This window comes from Hippocampus bargibanti, linkage group LG10 (genome assembly GCF_051943395.1).
Source record: "Hippocampus bargibanti isolate YZ-2025 linkage group LG10, ASM5194339v1, whole genome shotgun sequence".
NCBI lineage: Eukaryota > Metazoa > Chordata > Actinopteri > Syngnathiformes > Syngnathidae > Hippocampus > Hippocampus bargibanti.
Window position 1 is genome coordinate 13,852,617 of NC_142743.1, and position 15,290 is coordinate 13,867,906.

The 15,290-nt window shown below is 41.4% G+C and overlaps 1 protein-coding gene and 1 long non-coding RNA gene across 3 annotated transcripts in view; both read right to left on the reverse strand.

Moving 5' to 3' along the window:
• LOC148892547 (uncharacterized) overlaps positions 1-2,392 on the reverse strand; it is a 62,193-nt gene extending 59,801 nt beyond the window's left edge. For both annotated transcript variants that reach the window (XR_016116148.1, XR_016116149.1), the window contains exons 1-2: positions 2,314-2,392; positions 1,997-2,111 (exon numbers count right to left, since the gene is read on the reverse strand). This is a non-coding gene — a long non-coding RNA (uncharacterized LOC148892547). The remainder of the gene's footprint in view (positions 1-1,996; positions 2,112-2,313) is intronic.
• Positions 2,393-13,724: 11,332 nt separating this feature from the next.
• LOC148892548 (melatonin receptor type 1A-A) overlaps positions 13,725-15,290 on the reverse strand; it is a 42,436-nt gene continuing 40,870 nt past the window's right edge. The window contains exon 2 of the mRNA XM_089005518.1: positions 13,725-15,290. This exon is cut by the window's right edge and continues 987 nt beyond it. The gene's annotated coding sequence lies outside the window, so the exon portion shown is untranslated.

Sequence of the window (15,290 nt, forward strand, 5' to 3'; positions counted from 1 at the left end):
GGATGTCATGGTGAAATGTGCACGTCTGCTACAAGCTCAATGTTGAACGCAAACACGTAGCTGTAGCATCCATTGAGAAGAGAGATTGTCTCACATCTCCTGTCCCACGTCAATCCGCTTCAATTCCAAGCCGCGACAATTCCAAATCCTCATCGGCGCTCTGCGTTGACACTCCTTTCTTATCGCGGGCTCCTCAAGCCATGCATCCAACCAGCCGCAGACTGTCCAGCAGCAACCGACCTTTCCACTGAACAAAGCGGGGCTGTGAAAATGCTGCCCATCACAGGCGCAAAAAAAATCACAATGGCCGCAGAGCTGTCCAGCGATGACAGTCAAATAGCACCTCTCTATCAAAAACAGTGCTGGCATATTCATGATGCCCAGAAGGCACAACCCCTCAGCAAAGTCTCCTCTTTGATAAATGTTGTGGCCAAATATGCTGAAAAATCCGTTCCACATGACGCACAAAAACACAAAGTAATAAAAGAAAACACAAAGTCAACACAAAAAAAAGCAAGGCTCGTGAGAGCATTTGCCGACAGCTGCCTACTTCTTCCTACCATCTTGGACTTCTTCATCTTCTTCTTTTTCCAGCTACGAACTACCGCTCGATTATTTTTATTGTATATTTTCTTGAGTTGCAAGGATTTTTGGGGAGGTTGGTGGGGGGGATTAGTTTTTTTCCCCCAAATGGCCGGTGTACCAGATGTCGCGGTGTTGAAATGGTTGTGTTGCTTCAAAAGGTTGTCAGAAACTGCTCAGCGGTGTTCCTTTCCGTTTTGTTTTTTGTTCTGAGGATTTACTAACATGATATTTTACAAACTGTAGTACCTTTCCGAGCCCCCCCCCCCCACCTGAAGTCCTCGTCGAGCGCAAAGAATGAGGATGACGAAAAGGATACGGAAGATGTCGCGCTGCATACGAAATGGTTTGGCAGTGCGTGATTATCCTTTGCGGGGCAAAGGGGAGGCAATTTAGAGAAGTGAAGATCATTAGCCAGGGCCAAAGTCAAAGCTTCAGCGAGGTCAAAGCATGTAGGGATTCCGAATCTGTGTTCCTGTACGCGGAATAAGAATTACTCTCTGTCCTTTCACTTTCAACTGATGAACAAAATGCAATTCATCAAAAGGAGTTTTACTCCTCTGTAGAAATTCATGGATAGAATGGGATGTTGTATATCATTTGTTTTCAACTCAACTTATACAACAATTCCAGGACGAGAAGTCACTCTTGGGTACTCATCCATTATTGAGATATTTATTTTTAGTTTTGATTTTTTGTTCTCCAAAAGCTGATATTCGTGATGACAAAGAACACCAATTTCTAATTTGGGTATATTTACTTTTCACAAAACATTTTCATTCTTACAATTTGTCCCTTTGGAAAAGAAAGATATTAAAAGTTGGAAGCTATACACTAAATAAATACATAAAAGAAAAACACATACTTTTTTGAAAAGTCATTGAAACGTGTATGATGCGCTTGGCTTGGATTTTCTTTTCATTTTAGACATACAGTGCAATAAATACCGTCATGGATTTTTTTTCAACATTTCAGCATAATTAGAGTGTTAATCATTCACGTATTATTATTATTGTATGTTTTTTATTGTCCAACCTAACAACACATAGGATATTTAAAAAAGGGGGCCAAAGTTGCACGAGTGGCTATCAAAACACAAACGGTGCACGGGCGCGGCACAGAATTTGTTTTCAATGATTGTGTTTGGGCGTTCAAGTAAATACTACATTAAATTGAGATGTTCAGTTCAGGATAGCAAATAAAATAAACATATGTAAGGTGAAAAAAACGTCCATTCATGGTTAATACGTATATACATAGTGTTTAATGTTTGTTTGTGTTCCCATCACAAAAACTATTCTCAGGATTTACAACTCTTCGATCTGCTATCTTGTTATTAATCAGTCTATGAATGATAAAAACACGCATTGTATCACAAATTTACTTACGTTTAATCCCTCTCAGTTTGACTGACCTTTCGGTGTGGAAAGTGAACACGTCCCCCCGCGTAACGAGCCTTGGGGTCGAGTCCTGATCCCAAATCTTCGTTCCTGCTCTGAGTTAGCTGGATGCTACATTCATTTTTTGTTCTGCATCAAGAAGAAAAATTGAAATCACATGTGTAACACAACATGTTTTAGTGATTCTTGTAGTCATCGACGAGAGTTTGAGTCCCGCCCCCCTAAAATACGCGAATAAACGAAATTAAGTTTCGTTTTTGAACAGCTATTAGTGAGCTAAACGGTCAAGCTAATCGATTTTAGCTTCACAGTTCACACACGGCTAGTTTACCTGCGTCGGATACATGAAGCTCGACATCGTAGATGTTGTGTCACTTTGGAGTTTTAGACGTCTCTTTGTTTTCTTCTCTCATTTTATCAAGAAGATAACATTTCAGACCAAATGTAGAATTGTTTCAGCTTCCCCATGACATTCACTGACTGAAGACGACAAACTCAGGGCCTTTTCTCAGAGCGCACCCTGCTGGTGACAGGTGTAATTTTTCTTTAAAAAAAGGAGAATGACATTTTATCAAATAACATTTAAAATGTCACATGTTGAGTTTCAGAAATCATAAATCGGGAGATTTTCGTACTCCCAATTCTGTGGTGTGTGTTAAAATAATGTGAGCGTTATAAAAGTGTAAATAAGAAGTAAATAAAACACAAACACACTCATTGTTTATCCATGGATCCATCCATATTCAATTAATATAAAAATGTATTTTGTTTTTTACATTTTCTTTTGTTTCACGTTCAAAATTATTGTGAGTATTGTGGTCAAAATCAAGAGTTTCCCGACCAAATCGTGAGGATTAATATGTAATAAATGTACACAGAATAACTTGTCATCTCGTGGTCCCTCATTTGTACTCACAAAGTGTATTTTTAAGCTAGTTCTTGTCACGTTCAGTAACACAGTTCAACCCCCCTTCAAAAATCAAACTCAATTAGGTTACCACGCTCTACCCACAATAGCCCCAGCTAGCACAATTTAAAAAAATAATGAATTATTTCTGGACATCTCCATTTGGTCTATTTTACAGCCTTTCACCATACCCCTCTCAACCTACCGACTTGGTCCAATTGTTGTTTACACATTTTGACTGAGCCTACCACTTGAATCTCTGTGTTGTTGCATTAAGGTCTTTTAATGGAGGAGTAAAATGACCTGATTTCTTTCAACAAAACAGTAAAAAGGAAAATGGCGAATGGAAGACGCGTGGGCGATTATACGTGTGAATGTGCGCGCGAAGGAAAGAAAGTGGGGTATGTGAGAACCTATAAGCAACCCAGAGTGATTGCAGGGTGCCATGGAGGGCCCCAGTGCTGCTCAGCTGTCATTTCCTTTCCTCATCAACGTATCATGTGTGTGTGTGTGTGTGTGTGTGTGTGTGTGTGTGTGTGTGTGTGTGTGTGTGTGTGTGTGTGTGTGTGTGTGTGTGTGTGTGTGTGTGTGTGTGTGTGTGTGTGTGTGTGTGTGTGTGTGCGCATGCGTGTGCTTGTGTCCGTCCGTGCGTGCGCGCGTAATGCGTACATACAAATAAGACGACATCCAACCGTCACCTTTTTGTGTCCTGGGGAAACACTGGCGACAACAAATAATGCGGAAATTATTTTTCTTGGGATTTCTAATCGCAAAGAAGAAACATTGGATCATAACAGAGCAGCAGATGTGTAATATGGGCAAGTCTCGTGAGATTTTGATTCCTTGAAGGGTTTCAAATCAATGTATACATATACGAAAGTCACGCGTTGATGACGAACGAAGAAAATTTCCCACAGCACTGATTGGATAAGTAAGGTCATGTGATCATCAGCAGCCACTGATGGCCAAGCAGGTTTATCCCAACATATTAAGATGGAGCCATCTTAACCTCCATGGCAGAACCTCCGTCAAACCCCTGCGACAAATTCACCAAACCCCTCAGTTTCCATCAAACCCAGGTTAAGAATCACTGCTCTAAACGCTTGGGATATTGGAAATGTGCAATTTTTTTCCCCCCATGAAATATACCCCCCCCCCCCTGAAAAATAAAAATAAAAAGATTAATAAATGAATAAAAATAAGCAGGTTAGAAAACGAAAACTGGAGACAGAATCCACCTTGGATGAAGAACAAAACAAACCCACGCTGAAATGAAAAATCTCCTTGGCAGAGGTAACGTCAAGCGCCTGCCGCTTCCTACTTTGCCAACGTGCAGGCCGTGCCAAACAACATGGAAGACTTTCAGAGATTTGATGTTTTTTTTCCGTTTTCTGCTTCACACCGTTTTGTACTTTGAGTATGATTTTTTAAAATGTGATATACATGAGACAGATAGACAGAAAATCACGGATTGCGAGGTGGTGATGGTTGTGGATCCCAAATAAGCAGACAGGAAGGTGCATCAGGTTGTATTTGACAAATTGTATTAAAATAAAGTCAACAGGAAAAAAATCTAAAACATCAAAGTCATCCGAAAAGAAAAGTACAAAGTAGCAAAGAAAACTTTGTAAAAGGCGTAAAAATCTGCTAAGATGAAACAAACCTGACAGGGTGCAGCAAATACATACAATGACCTGACACGGAATGGTCGTGCGGGGAGTCCTTTTAACTGCCACTGATTAGAACGAACAACACCTGTGCAGGTGCAGGCGGGGCCGACAGCGCTACCCGTTGGTCGCCAACCAGATTGTGACAGACAGACAGACAGACAGACGGTAGTCGAATGGTTAGCACACCGGCTTCACAGTGCAGAGGTCGCCGGTTCGCGTCCCGCTCCGGCCTCCCTGTGTGGAGTTTGCATGTTCTCCCCGGGGTTTGCATGGGTTTTCTCCGGGTCCTCTGGTTTCCTCCCACACTCCAAAAACATGCATGGCAGGCAGATTGAACACTCCAAATTGTCCCTAGGCGTGAGTGTGAGAGTGACTGTCGTATGTCTTTGTGTGCCATGCGATTGTCTGGCAACCAATTCAGGGTGTCCCCCGCCTCGTGCCCGAAGACAGCTGGGATAGGCTCCAGCAACCCCCGCGACCCTAATGAGGAATGAGCGGTACGGAAAATGGATGGATGGTTATTTTTTAAATCATACTAAAAGTACAAAACACAAAGAAATGTCGAATGTTTAACGGTGACATGCTAATGCTAACGTTAGCATATCGGTACTTGGCCGTGAAGTCAGACAAACGCACACCTCATTCGTGTTTGTCAATGATCTCCTTCTTCTCTTCGACTGTAATTTTTTTTGTGTCTTCTTCGGCTGAACAGGAGCCTATCGTGGGGTCGTTTTTGGTCCCATAACAGCAAAAGTATCAGTGATAAATCCTTGAAGACGAACGATGTGTGCACTCAGAGAAAGGGGGTGTGGAAAGGTAGGTGTTCTTCCACCGAAAATTACTCCGCCAGCCGTGGTGGGGCAGCGCTCCGTGTGTATCCCGAAAAGTAGTGCGTATGCCAAGGTTTAAAATTAACATTAAATAAATTTAACGTTCGTAAACCAAATGGTTCGTAAGGCAAGGTGTTCGGAAACCGAGGTCTCACTGTATTTGAAAACAAAGAAGGGCGCAACCAGTATAGACCTAACTCAGCAATACCCACAAGGATATGTTCTTTATCTTCTACTCGCTCCCTTCCCCCACCCCACTCCAAAAAAAGACGAATAATGCAGTTTTTACAGAGTCACTTACAACACATTTAAGTTTATAATAACTTTTTTTTCTTCATCTTTGTCTGTGTGACTCTTATCACTGCCAACAGCCAAGACGGGCGCATCAGAAGGAACAGCACCAAAAATTGGATTGCACCATTAAGTGGGGATGAAGCTGTGACGCACAACCCTATACGTGTGCCCTTGAGTGCATGTCATGTGCGTGTCTCTTGAATGCTCTTCAAACGTCCCACGGACGGACATCAGAGTTTGTCTTTGGTCTCTGAGGATCGAGACATTGCAAGCGTCCTGTCCAATCTCTCATGATCGCTCTTGCGTCTCCATTGACCCGACTGCTGAAAATGTGTCGGCATTGCCGCTTTTCTCCCACAATCGCCCTAATGTCTTCTCCGCGTGAATATTTTGTCAGAATCTCAGCAGCCCCCAGCGCCGCGTATCCCTCATCTCCTCTGGGTATTTTTTTTATATATCTTATCACGCCGTGCCCCCGGTTTGCTTTTCTGCAGGGCGTCGATGGCAAGATGATTGACAGGCGGAGATTATCCTCTCTCTCTCTCTCTCTCTCTCTCTCTCTCTCTCTCTCTCTCTCTCTCTCTCTCTCTCACACACACACACACACACACACACACACACGCACACACATGCACACGCGCACACACACACACACAAACACACACAGTGCACTCATCACAGAATCAACACTTGCTTGATTTCCCAGAGCATGGTGATTGGAAAGGAATGGGGGGAACCAAAAAATGGCCAAAAACAGATGAAAAACCGTCAAACACAAGCATGATTCTGTAAATAAATGGGTTTTCATCCAAAATCCTACCCAATAAAGGGGTTATTAAAAAGGGTAAATGGTAGAAGTCGGAAAAAAGCTTCACAATAAAATACATCTGATTTCAAATGATTCCCATCGATTGCACAAAAAAACTAAATCACTCCTCCATCTCTATACATCCTGTAAAAAAAAAATCAACGATCAAATAAAATATTTTTGCAACAGCACTTTTTGTGCTCAATCATATGTATTGTGTAGACCACTTCCAGAATGTGGAAGTGCATGTTAAATTTTCAATTTTTTTCCAGACTATTTGCAAAATTTCCAGGCTATAGAGCGCACCTGATTATCAGCCTCACCCACTACATTTTTATCGGAAAACCGATTTTGTACATACACAAGCCGCACCTGTATACAATGACATCATGGTTTACAAACCCCTTGGCTTCCAAACTTTTCAGTTTACAAACGTTAAATTTATGAAAAGGTTACCTTGGCATACAAACTATTTTTTCGGGATACACATGGAGCTGCCACAATAAGTGATGTGTCGTTCGCTAATGAGCCCGTTCTCCTAACAAGAAAATGGCAGCCGGCTTCTTTTGGTCCTCTATTGCCCGGCCCCAGTCGTCGTTTAAAGCCAGGTGATTGGTCAAGAACGCAGCAGTGAAGGCAGACAGAGAGAGAGTGAAGCCATTATCAAAAAAATAATATGGCAGCCGACATTTTTTTTGTCTTCTATTCCCCGCCCGCAGTCTTCGGTTAAAGCCACGTGATTGGTTAAGAACACAGCAGTGTATCTATTATCCTTGCTGTCATTGCCTGTTTATTGAGCATCTTTATCTTTATTAAATTCATAGATTTGCTTGTTCTGTAGTCACAAGGGGAGACAAGCCAGTGTCTTATTGTGCCGGTCCCAAGCCCAGATAAATACAGAAGGTTGTGTCAGGAAGGGCATCCTTCGTAAAAGCTTGGCCAAAACAAACATGCCAATCAAACCTCTGAAGATGGAGGACAATGATCCGCTGTGGCAAACCCGGAACGGAAAAGCCGAAAGGAAAATAATTGAAAATTTAGTTTTAGAAGACATAAAGTACAAACTGTATGCTAAATCCACCCACTAAATAGATAAAGATCAACATCAAGTTTTTTTTTATATTCCACAATTGAAAAGTATGGGTAAAATGTATTTTTTATTTGGACAAAATTCAACTCATTCAGCAATCTGCTTCATTTTGGAGGGTAGCCCCGCCCCCCCAAGTGTTTTTTTTTTCATCTTTTGTGTGACAAAACGACCAGAAAAAAACGGCATCCGCATCAGCTTGTGTACTGCGTGACATTTGTTGTTGTGTTGACATTGTGCAGCCTCACGTGCAACACACCAACCGTGCCAGCCGCTGTGCTAAAAATAGAGCTGGCGTGTGTGTATGTGTGTTTTTTTTTAATATCCCCTTCTTAAATATGCATGAGATTAACGAGTAGAGCGCAGCCGCCTTCTGATTGACAAGCTTGGTTTACGAGCTTCACGTTGCGTTGCTGTCGCTCACGTCAGTGAGGCAAACTGCACCCACATCAGCGATATGTCATCGTGTCACCTCTTCATCATGCCAAAGGCTGTCGATTAATTGTACAATTATGAGGGAACAAGGTCCCACATTGCCAGAAAGTGGAATTGCCACCCCCCCCACTTACCACCAAAAATAGAAGTGCAACTGCAACGATATACAGTGGAACCTCGGTTCTCGACCATAATCTGTTCCAGTACCCTGTTCGAAAAGCGATTAGTTCAAAAACCAAAATCATTTTTCCCATTACAAGTAATGTAAATCGTTTTAATCCGTTCCAACACCCTGAATTTTTACCTTTTTAGTATTTTATACATTATTTTATGCATGAAATTGCACATTAAAATGCTGACCCACACATAAAAAGCAATGTATATCTCAGAAAATGTTAAGCAAAATGGCAAAGACACAAATAACAAACATAAATGTAACCCAGGGTAATCGTACGTTCGCGTTATCGTAATCTTCCGTACGAAACATTACGCTAACCTGAACGTGTAAAAATAAAAAAGGATAAAGAAAAGAATTATGAATAGGCTTTCACAGCCTCCTTATTCTTTATTGTCGTACTGATTGTAGATTTGGCCATTCTGTATTCCCTAGCCAGATCAGACACTCGCACACCTCCTTCATATTTTGCTATTATTTCTTTCTTAAATGCAAGAGTTGTATGCACTACTTTTCTTTTTTCACTCGTAGCAGCTTTGCTGCTTGCACCGACTTTCTTTGGAGGCATGATTAAGAGCTAAAACACTTCGTACGCCTATATTAAACGCGAGAGCAAAACGCATCACGTCCGCACGCGACAACAGTTGGTCACGAAGATAGCGACTACACCCGTATGCCGCTCAGCATCCCAACCTCGCGTACACACTCACACGTCGTACCGGCGTTCGAACTCCGATTTTTGTTCGAACTACGAAGAAAGAATTTCTCTAATTTTTTTGTTCGGACTCCGATTTGGTCGGACTGTGAGTCGTTCGAAAACCGAGGTTCCACTGTATACATATATACATATATACAGACCGACTGACATAGATAGATAGATAGATAGATAGATAGATAGATAGATAGATAGATAGATAGATAGATAGATAGATAGATAGATAGATAGATAGATAGATAGATAGATAGATAGATAGATAGATAGATAGATAGATAGATACCAAAAGAAACATGAGACTAACATCACATTTGAAAATAGAACACTGTTTTAAAAAATAACCATGTCACAGATTATAAACAACTGAATGCATAAATGAACAGATAAATAAATAAAATAATAAATGGATAAATAAATAAACAAAAAAATGAATGAATAAATATATAAATAAATCAACAAATGACTAAATAAATAATTACATAAATAAACGAATATGTAAATACATGAGAAAATAAGTAAATAAATAAATAACATTGCAAGCAATCCAAAAAGCTGTTAAAATGAAATAAAACGACAGTGCTGTCACCCCCCCCCCTCCTCCCGCCTCTCCATCACATGCCAACATCTATTTTTAGTTGTGCTGTGTAATCGTCCTCTTTTCTTGTTTGCTTTCGCTTTCGTCCGCTTTTATGTACTGCCGTGCCAGTTGGCATGCGTGGCAAGCGGGCGCATGTGTCCCCATTTGTTTCCGTGGTTTTTCCTGGAGGTTGTTGTCCGCCCATGCGGCAAAAAGTCCTCTCATGGGTCAGACCGGGTCTTGAATTGTTTGAATAGAAAAAAAAATGGCTGGGGAAAATTTAGAGGGAGAAAAAATCTGAAAAATATTGTACAATCATTTTAAAATGAAAAAATGGCTGGGGAAAATTTAGAGGGAGAAAAAATCTGAAAAATATTGTACAATCATTTTAAAATATACAAATATTACAAGAACAACATGCGGATTTAAAAATCATTTTCATGTCATTCATTTTTCAATCATTTTTTAATCAATTGGAAATTCCAATCAATTGGAAAATGAGGATAAAGAATACATGCCTGTTTTTTTTAAACATGTCTACATCTCTACAACCTTCCATGAATCCATTCATCACTTCAAAAGCACTGTCAATCGATGCTCATGCTATTATTTGGAGACCGAGTGCATTTTCCGTGATGTATCAGCATTAAGCTGACGGGTCGTTCCTAAGCGACATTTATTTGTACTTCAATTATTTATTTTTTTTTTTTTTGGGTGCAAAATTGTGTGTGCATGTGCAAGCGGAGGACGTGTGGAGGAGACATATGTCCCCGCACAGCACACTTGATCAAGTCCATATGGACGCTGGTTGGTGCGCTGCTGTGACCATGTGGAGGAAATCACTCAGCTGCCAAATACTCAAGCTGCTTCAAAGTCATTCTTCCAAACCTGCTTTTACCTCTGCAGGAAAAAAATAAATAAATAAAAATGTCATGGACAGCACTTTATTGAAAACAATCCACTTACAAACGGTTGCTTGCTAATTTGCTGTTATCTGTGCTAGATGTTTTTTATCACAATAAACAAGTCTTAAAGGACGACTGACGCCTCCTGACAAATTGTGTCCATAATTTGTAAAATCACTTGAAATGACTTCTACTGAGTGGATTTTATAAAGATTCCACCGCATATAGCTATATTTTACCTTTTAAGACTCGCACTGAATATTCAGGAAGTCTTGTTTTTGAGTTGGTGACGATTCCAGACATGACGCCTGAACGCCCCTTACCGAAAAACGACACACAATGCATTTTGGGTACTTTGTTTGGTCTGAAAACTTCGTGTTGATGGCGAAATTAGAAGGAAAACACATAAATAACGCGATGGTGAATTGTTGTGTGTTGCACCAAGACTACTATTTGATACTAGTTGACACAAATTCCCAGCAGACAAATCAGCCCATTTCCAATGGAGCTTTGGCACCATTTTGTGCATTTTCTGGGATGCTACATTGGAGTCCTGACGGCTCGAATTGATGCGGGAGTACTTCTTTAAATGATTGCAAACATTTATGCTTTCCTCTTCAGAACTATTTTAGTCATATTCATCACTGGAGGAGTCACAAGAAAGCATCTTCTCCGAATCTGAAGCCATTGTTTTGATTCTGGAGCAAGGCAAAACGTCCTGGCGTGACGTCATGAACAAGGGGGTGGGACCTTCTGAAACTCCCCATTTCCGGGGTCATTTTGAGGTAGTTTTGGGACACTGCACTTGACTAAAAATATCAGCCTGCGTGTTTTGGGTATTTTAGAAGCTATAAAACATTTTTCTGATGTCAGTTAGGAAACAAAAAATGGTGTCGGTTGACTTTTGATAGCTTTCATATACAATACGTAAATTGTTGCCAAATGAATCCAAATGTGTCTGGTGTGCCTCCACGGCTAATTTGAGTTTGTTTACAGTACAAATGCTAGCTAGCCAAGTAATAGCTAGCTCGCGCTGTTCCTGTGTCGAATCTGGACAGCCTCTCCCTGTGCTGATTGATCACAATGACACACTTTCCTCAACACAAGCGATTATGCTGTGCGCTCGTGCACGGCAGTGACTCAAGTAGGATGGGGCTAGCGGGTGGCGATCGTGGAGGGATTAGCGAAGTGAAGCTACAGTACATTCAAATCCCGCTAGTGGTTTTCAAACTACAAGCTCCACACTTCATAACCCTTTTCGCCGTGGCTGCGGTTTGAACAAGAAACTGATTATTTCTGTTCCCTTTATTTCCTATGGGGGGGGGGGGTAAAGTTGTGAGCATGTGGTGGGGCAGCGCCCCTCCTGTAATGAAAATATGACTGGCTGCTCTCAGATTATTTTACGTACTTTTTTTATTACTCTTATTTTTGGACACAAAGCTCAGTGTAATGAAAATTCCTCCACCGTGTGCGTGAGACAAAATAAAAGGCAATTATTAGAGCGACTCCAGGTTTCATCATGCTAATCAAGGTCTCTTCTCAATGGCCCCACGGGGGTGGTGTTATCATTTCCTTTGCGGCCGACACTCACGAGTTCACATCATGCCATAAGTGTGCTGAAGAACAAAAACATTTATAAATAAAACGGGGGGCGATGGAGGGCTAGTTGAACGGAAATTGAAATGTGACTCAGGCCCTTTGGCGTCACACACACAAACACGCGCACAAACACGCGTGCGTACGCACACACACACACACACACACACACACACACACACACGCAGCAGTTGTGGTCGTGCTACTTGACGCTGGAGATGAAACTAATCCGTAAACAATCCTGATTGTGTTGCTGTTGCACCAAAGTGATGACGTCATGCCGGGTGGATTAACAACATTTCTCGCTTTGATCTGAAACGTTGACTTTTGAAAGAAAACAGCTAAATGAAAAGCATTAAAAAAACACTAAACTAGCTCACTCTCCAAGATAGCTAAGCGAGCAAGTTTAGCGAGCTAGTTTAGCGAGGTATTTAATAATTCCTGCTTTTACTAGGCATGTTTTATTGTGTTATGTTGATTCACAACCTCATATTTCACAAATGAGTTTTTTTTTTTTCATTTTGTTTAGTTTTTCCTTTCTATTTTTTCCTACTTCCATTTGCTCACACGTTGGCCTATAAAGGAGGACTGTGACAACAGATGACTGAACACACATACGCAAGTACACACAGGATTAAAGGGCCAGTGATGGGGGAGGGAGGCCTATGCTCTAGTTCACCCCCCCCCCCCATATCTTTTTGCTTTGAGGATGACAGCCAGCAGTTGTCTTACACAACACAACATCAGCCTGGAGTGGGGCTGTGTGCCATGCTTGCGTGTCACACTAATCATCGCAACACACAACAACAACGCTTTAGAATACCGAGATGCCTCTGAAAATTGCTCGCGACCAACAAACTAGTCGTTACTCCACAAGCAACTTTGAGTTGCTTTTGGTGTACTAAGAATTGCTAGTGGAAAAGCAGTTTTTGAATTTCTATGCCAAATAGCAAAACAATGCAACATCGAGAAAACCGCACCAATATTTTTTCAGAAAAAAAATGTGTAAAATTAGCACACAAAAAAAAGCTTTTAAACTCATTTTATCGCATTTGAGAATATCTTTAAAATCTGTTTCCAGACACACACACACACACACACACACACGCACACACACGCACACACACGCGCATGCACACACACACACGCATGCACACGCACACACTTGTTATCTGCATTAAAAAAAGAAACTAAAATAAATAAATATAGCCATTTGGTGACATGAGGCCACCCAGCTTGCTGCAGGAGGAAATTATCACTTCTCAGCCAATGGAGCGTTCAAGTGCGTTTATAGATTTGTTCTCAATCTATTTTCACAATTTGTAATTTGTAGAGAATATATAAAAATTACAGACCAGGCGAGGACAGGAAATATTGATTTGTAAAGCAATCAAGCAGTGGAAAAAAGGAGCTTGTCTGCCTTTGCAGTATTTTAAGCTGAAATGTGGGTATTGCAAAATCTGACTAATGCCGTTTGCCTGTAAATTATTGCTGATATTTTATTTTTATTTTTATCTGTGTGTGTGTTTGTGTAAACCGCCTGAGGAAAATTTGGCTGCGCTTTCCTTCATTTTAGAATCTCTGCGTTTTCTGCATCTGGTAATGTGTGCATAAAATTGTAACATTTCCCCATTTTAAAGGGTTTGTATCATTTGATAACGCTGCACATTTTGGGAAGTGGGCCTGAAACTGCCCATGAGCGAATCCACGCAACAAAAGAGCGACAGAGCGGCGTGAAATATATCTCATTTTATTTTGCATATTATGAACATTGCCTGATAACCATGCATACAGTATAATGAGATCACAGGATGGCCTGGTTTTTCAAATACATGTTCCACATCATGAATGTGGGTGATGGTGGTGGTGGTGGTGGGGGGGGGCGTAATAAGAATAAGACAGCACTTCATTAAGTGTTACACTGTCACAAATGAGCTTATTATTCAATGTTTTGTCTTGCCGTGGCATGGGTGGAATCTGATATATATAGATATATATATATTCATATATAATGTATTACTAATATAGCTACATAGAAAATAAATATGATGATACCATCAGTGTAAACAAAAGTTTGAACATATATTGACCGGACTACATCTACAAAGCAAAAAGTGGCCCATAAGATCAGAAAAATGTGAACCCTGTTGAACCGCCGGAAGTGGGGCCATCACATCACTTCTGATCAATAGCAATTGCTAGTGGACTTGTAGAAACTGCGATGATAGTGGACCACCTGGAGTTGCTACATAACCAGGACTTCATGCAGACTACTAATGGACTTCTAGTAGTTGCTAGCAGGCCACTGGACGTTTCTAGAGGACCACATGGACCTTCCCCAACATCGAGAGTTTTTCGTAGACCACTAGGGATTGCTAGCAAGCAACTAGAAGTTGCGAGTGGACCATCAGGAGTTTCTTGCGGATCACCGGGAGCTGCTCATGGACCGCTAAGAGCTGCTCCAACACTCAGAGTTGCTAACAGAAAACTAGACGCTATTAATGATCACCAGCGGTGGCTTGGGTACCACCAAATCCTTCTACACCACCAAGAGTAACTACAAGATCACCATAGGTTGCTAGAAATCCATTGCGGCGGAGTTCTTTCAACAGTCAGCATTGCTAATGGAGAGCTAAAAGATAGTGGTGATCACCAGCAGTCATTAGAGTCGCAACAATATCAAGAGTTGCTAGCAGGCTACAAGTGGACCACAAGGTGGTCCAAGAAACCACCAGATGTGGCTACAATACAATGACTTGATGCAAACGTCTTCTAAGCGTTGCTAGCGGATTGCTAGCGGGGCCTCTTGGACCACTGCGCATTTCTAGAAGATTACTAAGGCTTGCTAGTTGGCCACGAGAAGTTACGATGAATTCAAGGATGTGATCTCCAATCACTCGGTATATCCGAAATTGTTTACAGACTACAGGCGGCTGTTAGCGGTGTACCAGAGGGTACTAGCTAACTTTTAGAAGTTGCTAGAAAACCACCGGCTTTTGTTCACAGGCTATAAGTCGCTAGAAGGATCCGGCGCAATACAAGAAGTTGCGAGTGAACAACTCGTCGTTGATAGCGGGCCACCAGGACTTTCTACATGACCAGAAGATATCAGTGAACCACTAGAAGCGACGATGAGCTGCCACCAAGCTCCTAAAGCGGACCATCAGAAGTTACTAGCTGACGTCTCTGAGTTGCGTGTTGTTTGCAGAGTAGACGATGACCACTTAAAGGTTCCTGGTGGACCAGCAGAAACTTGGATCCAGCTATAATCCTGCTGCAAAGCAAAGTGTCTGATGATAAGATGATAGA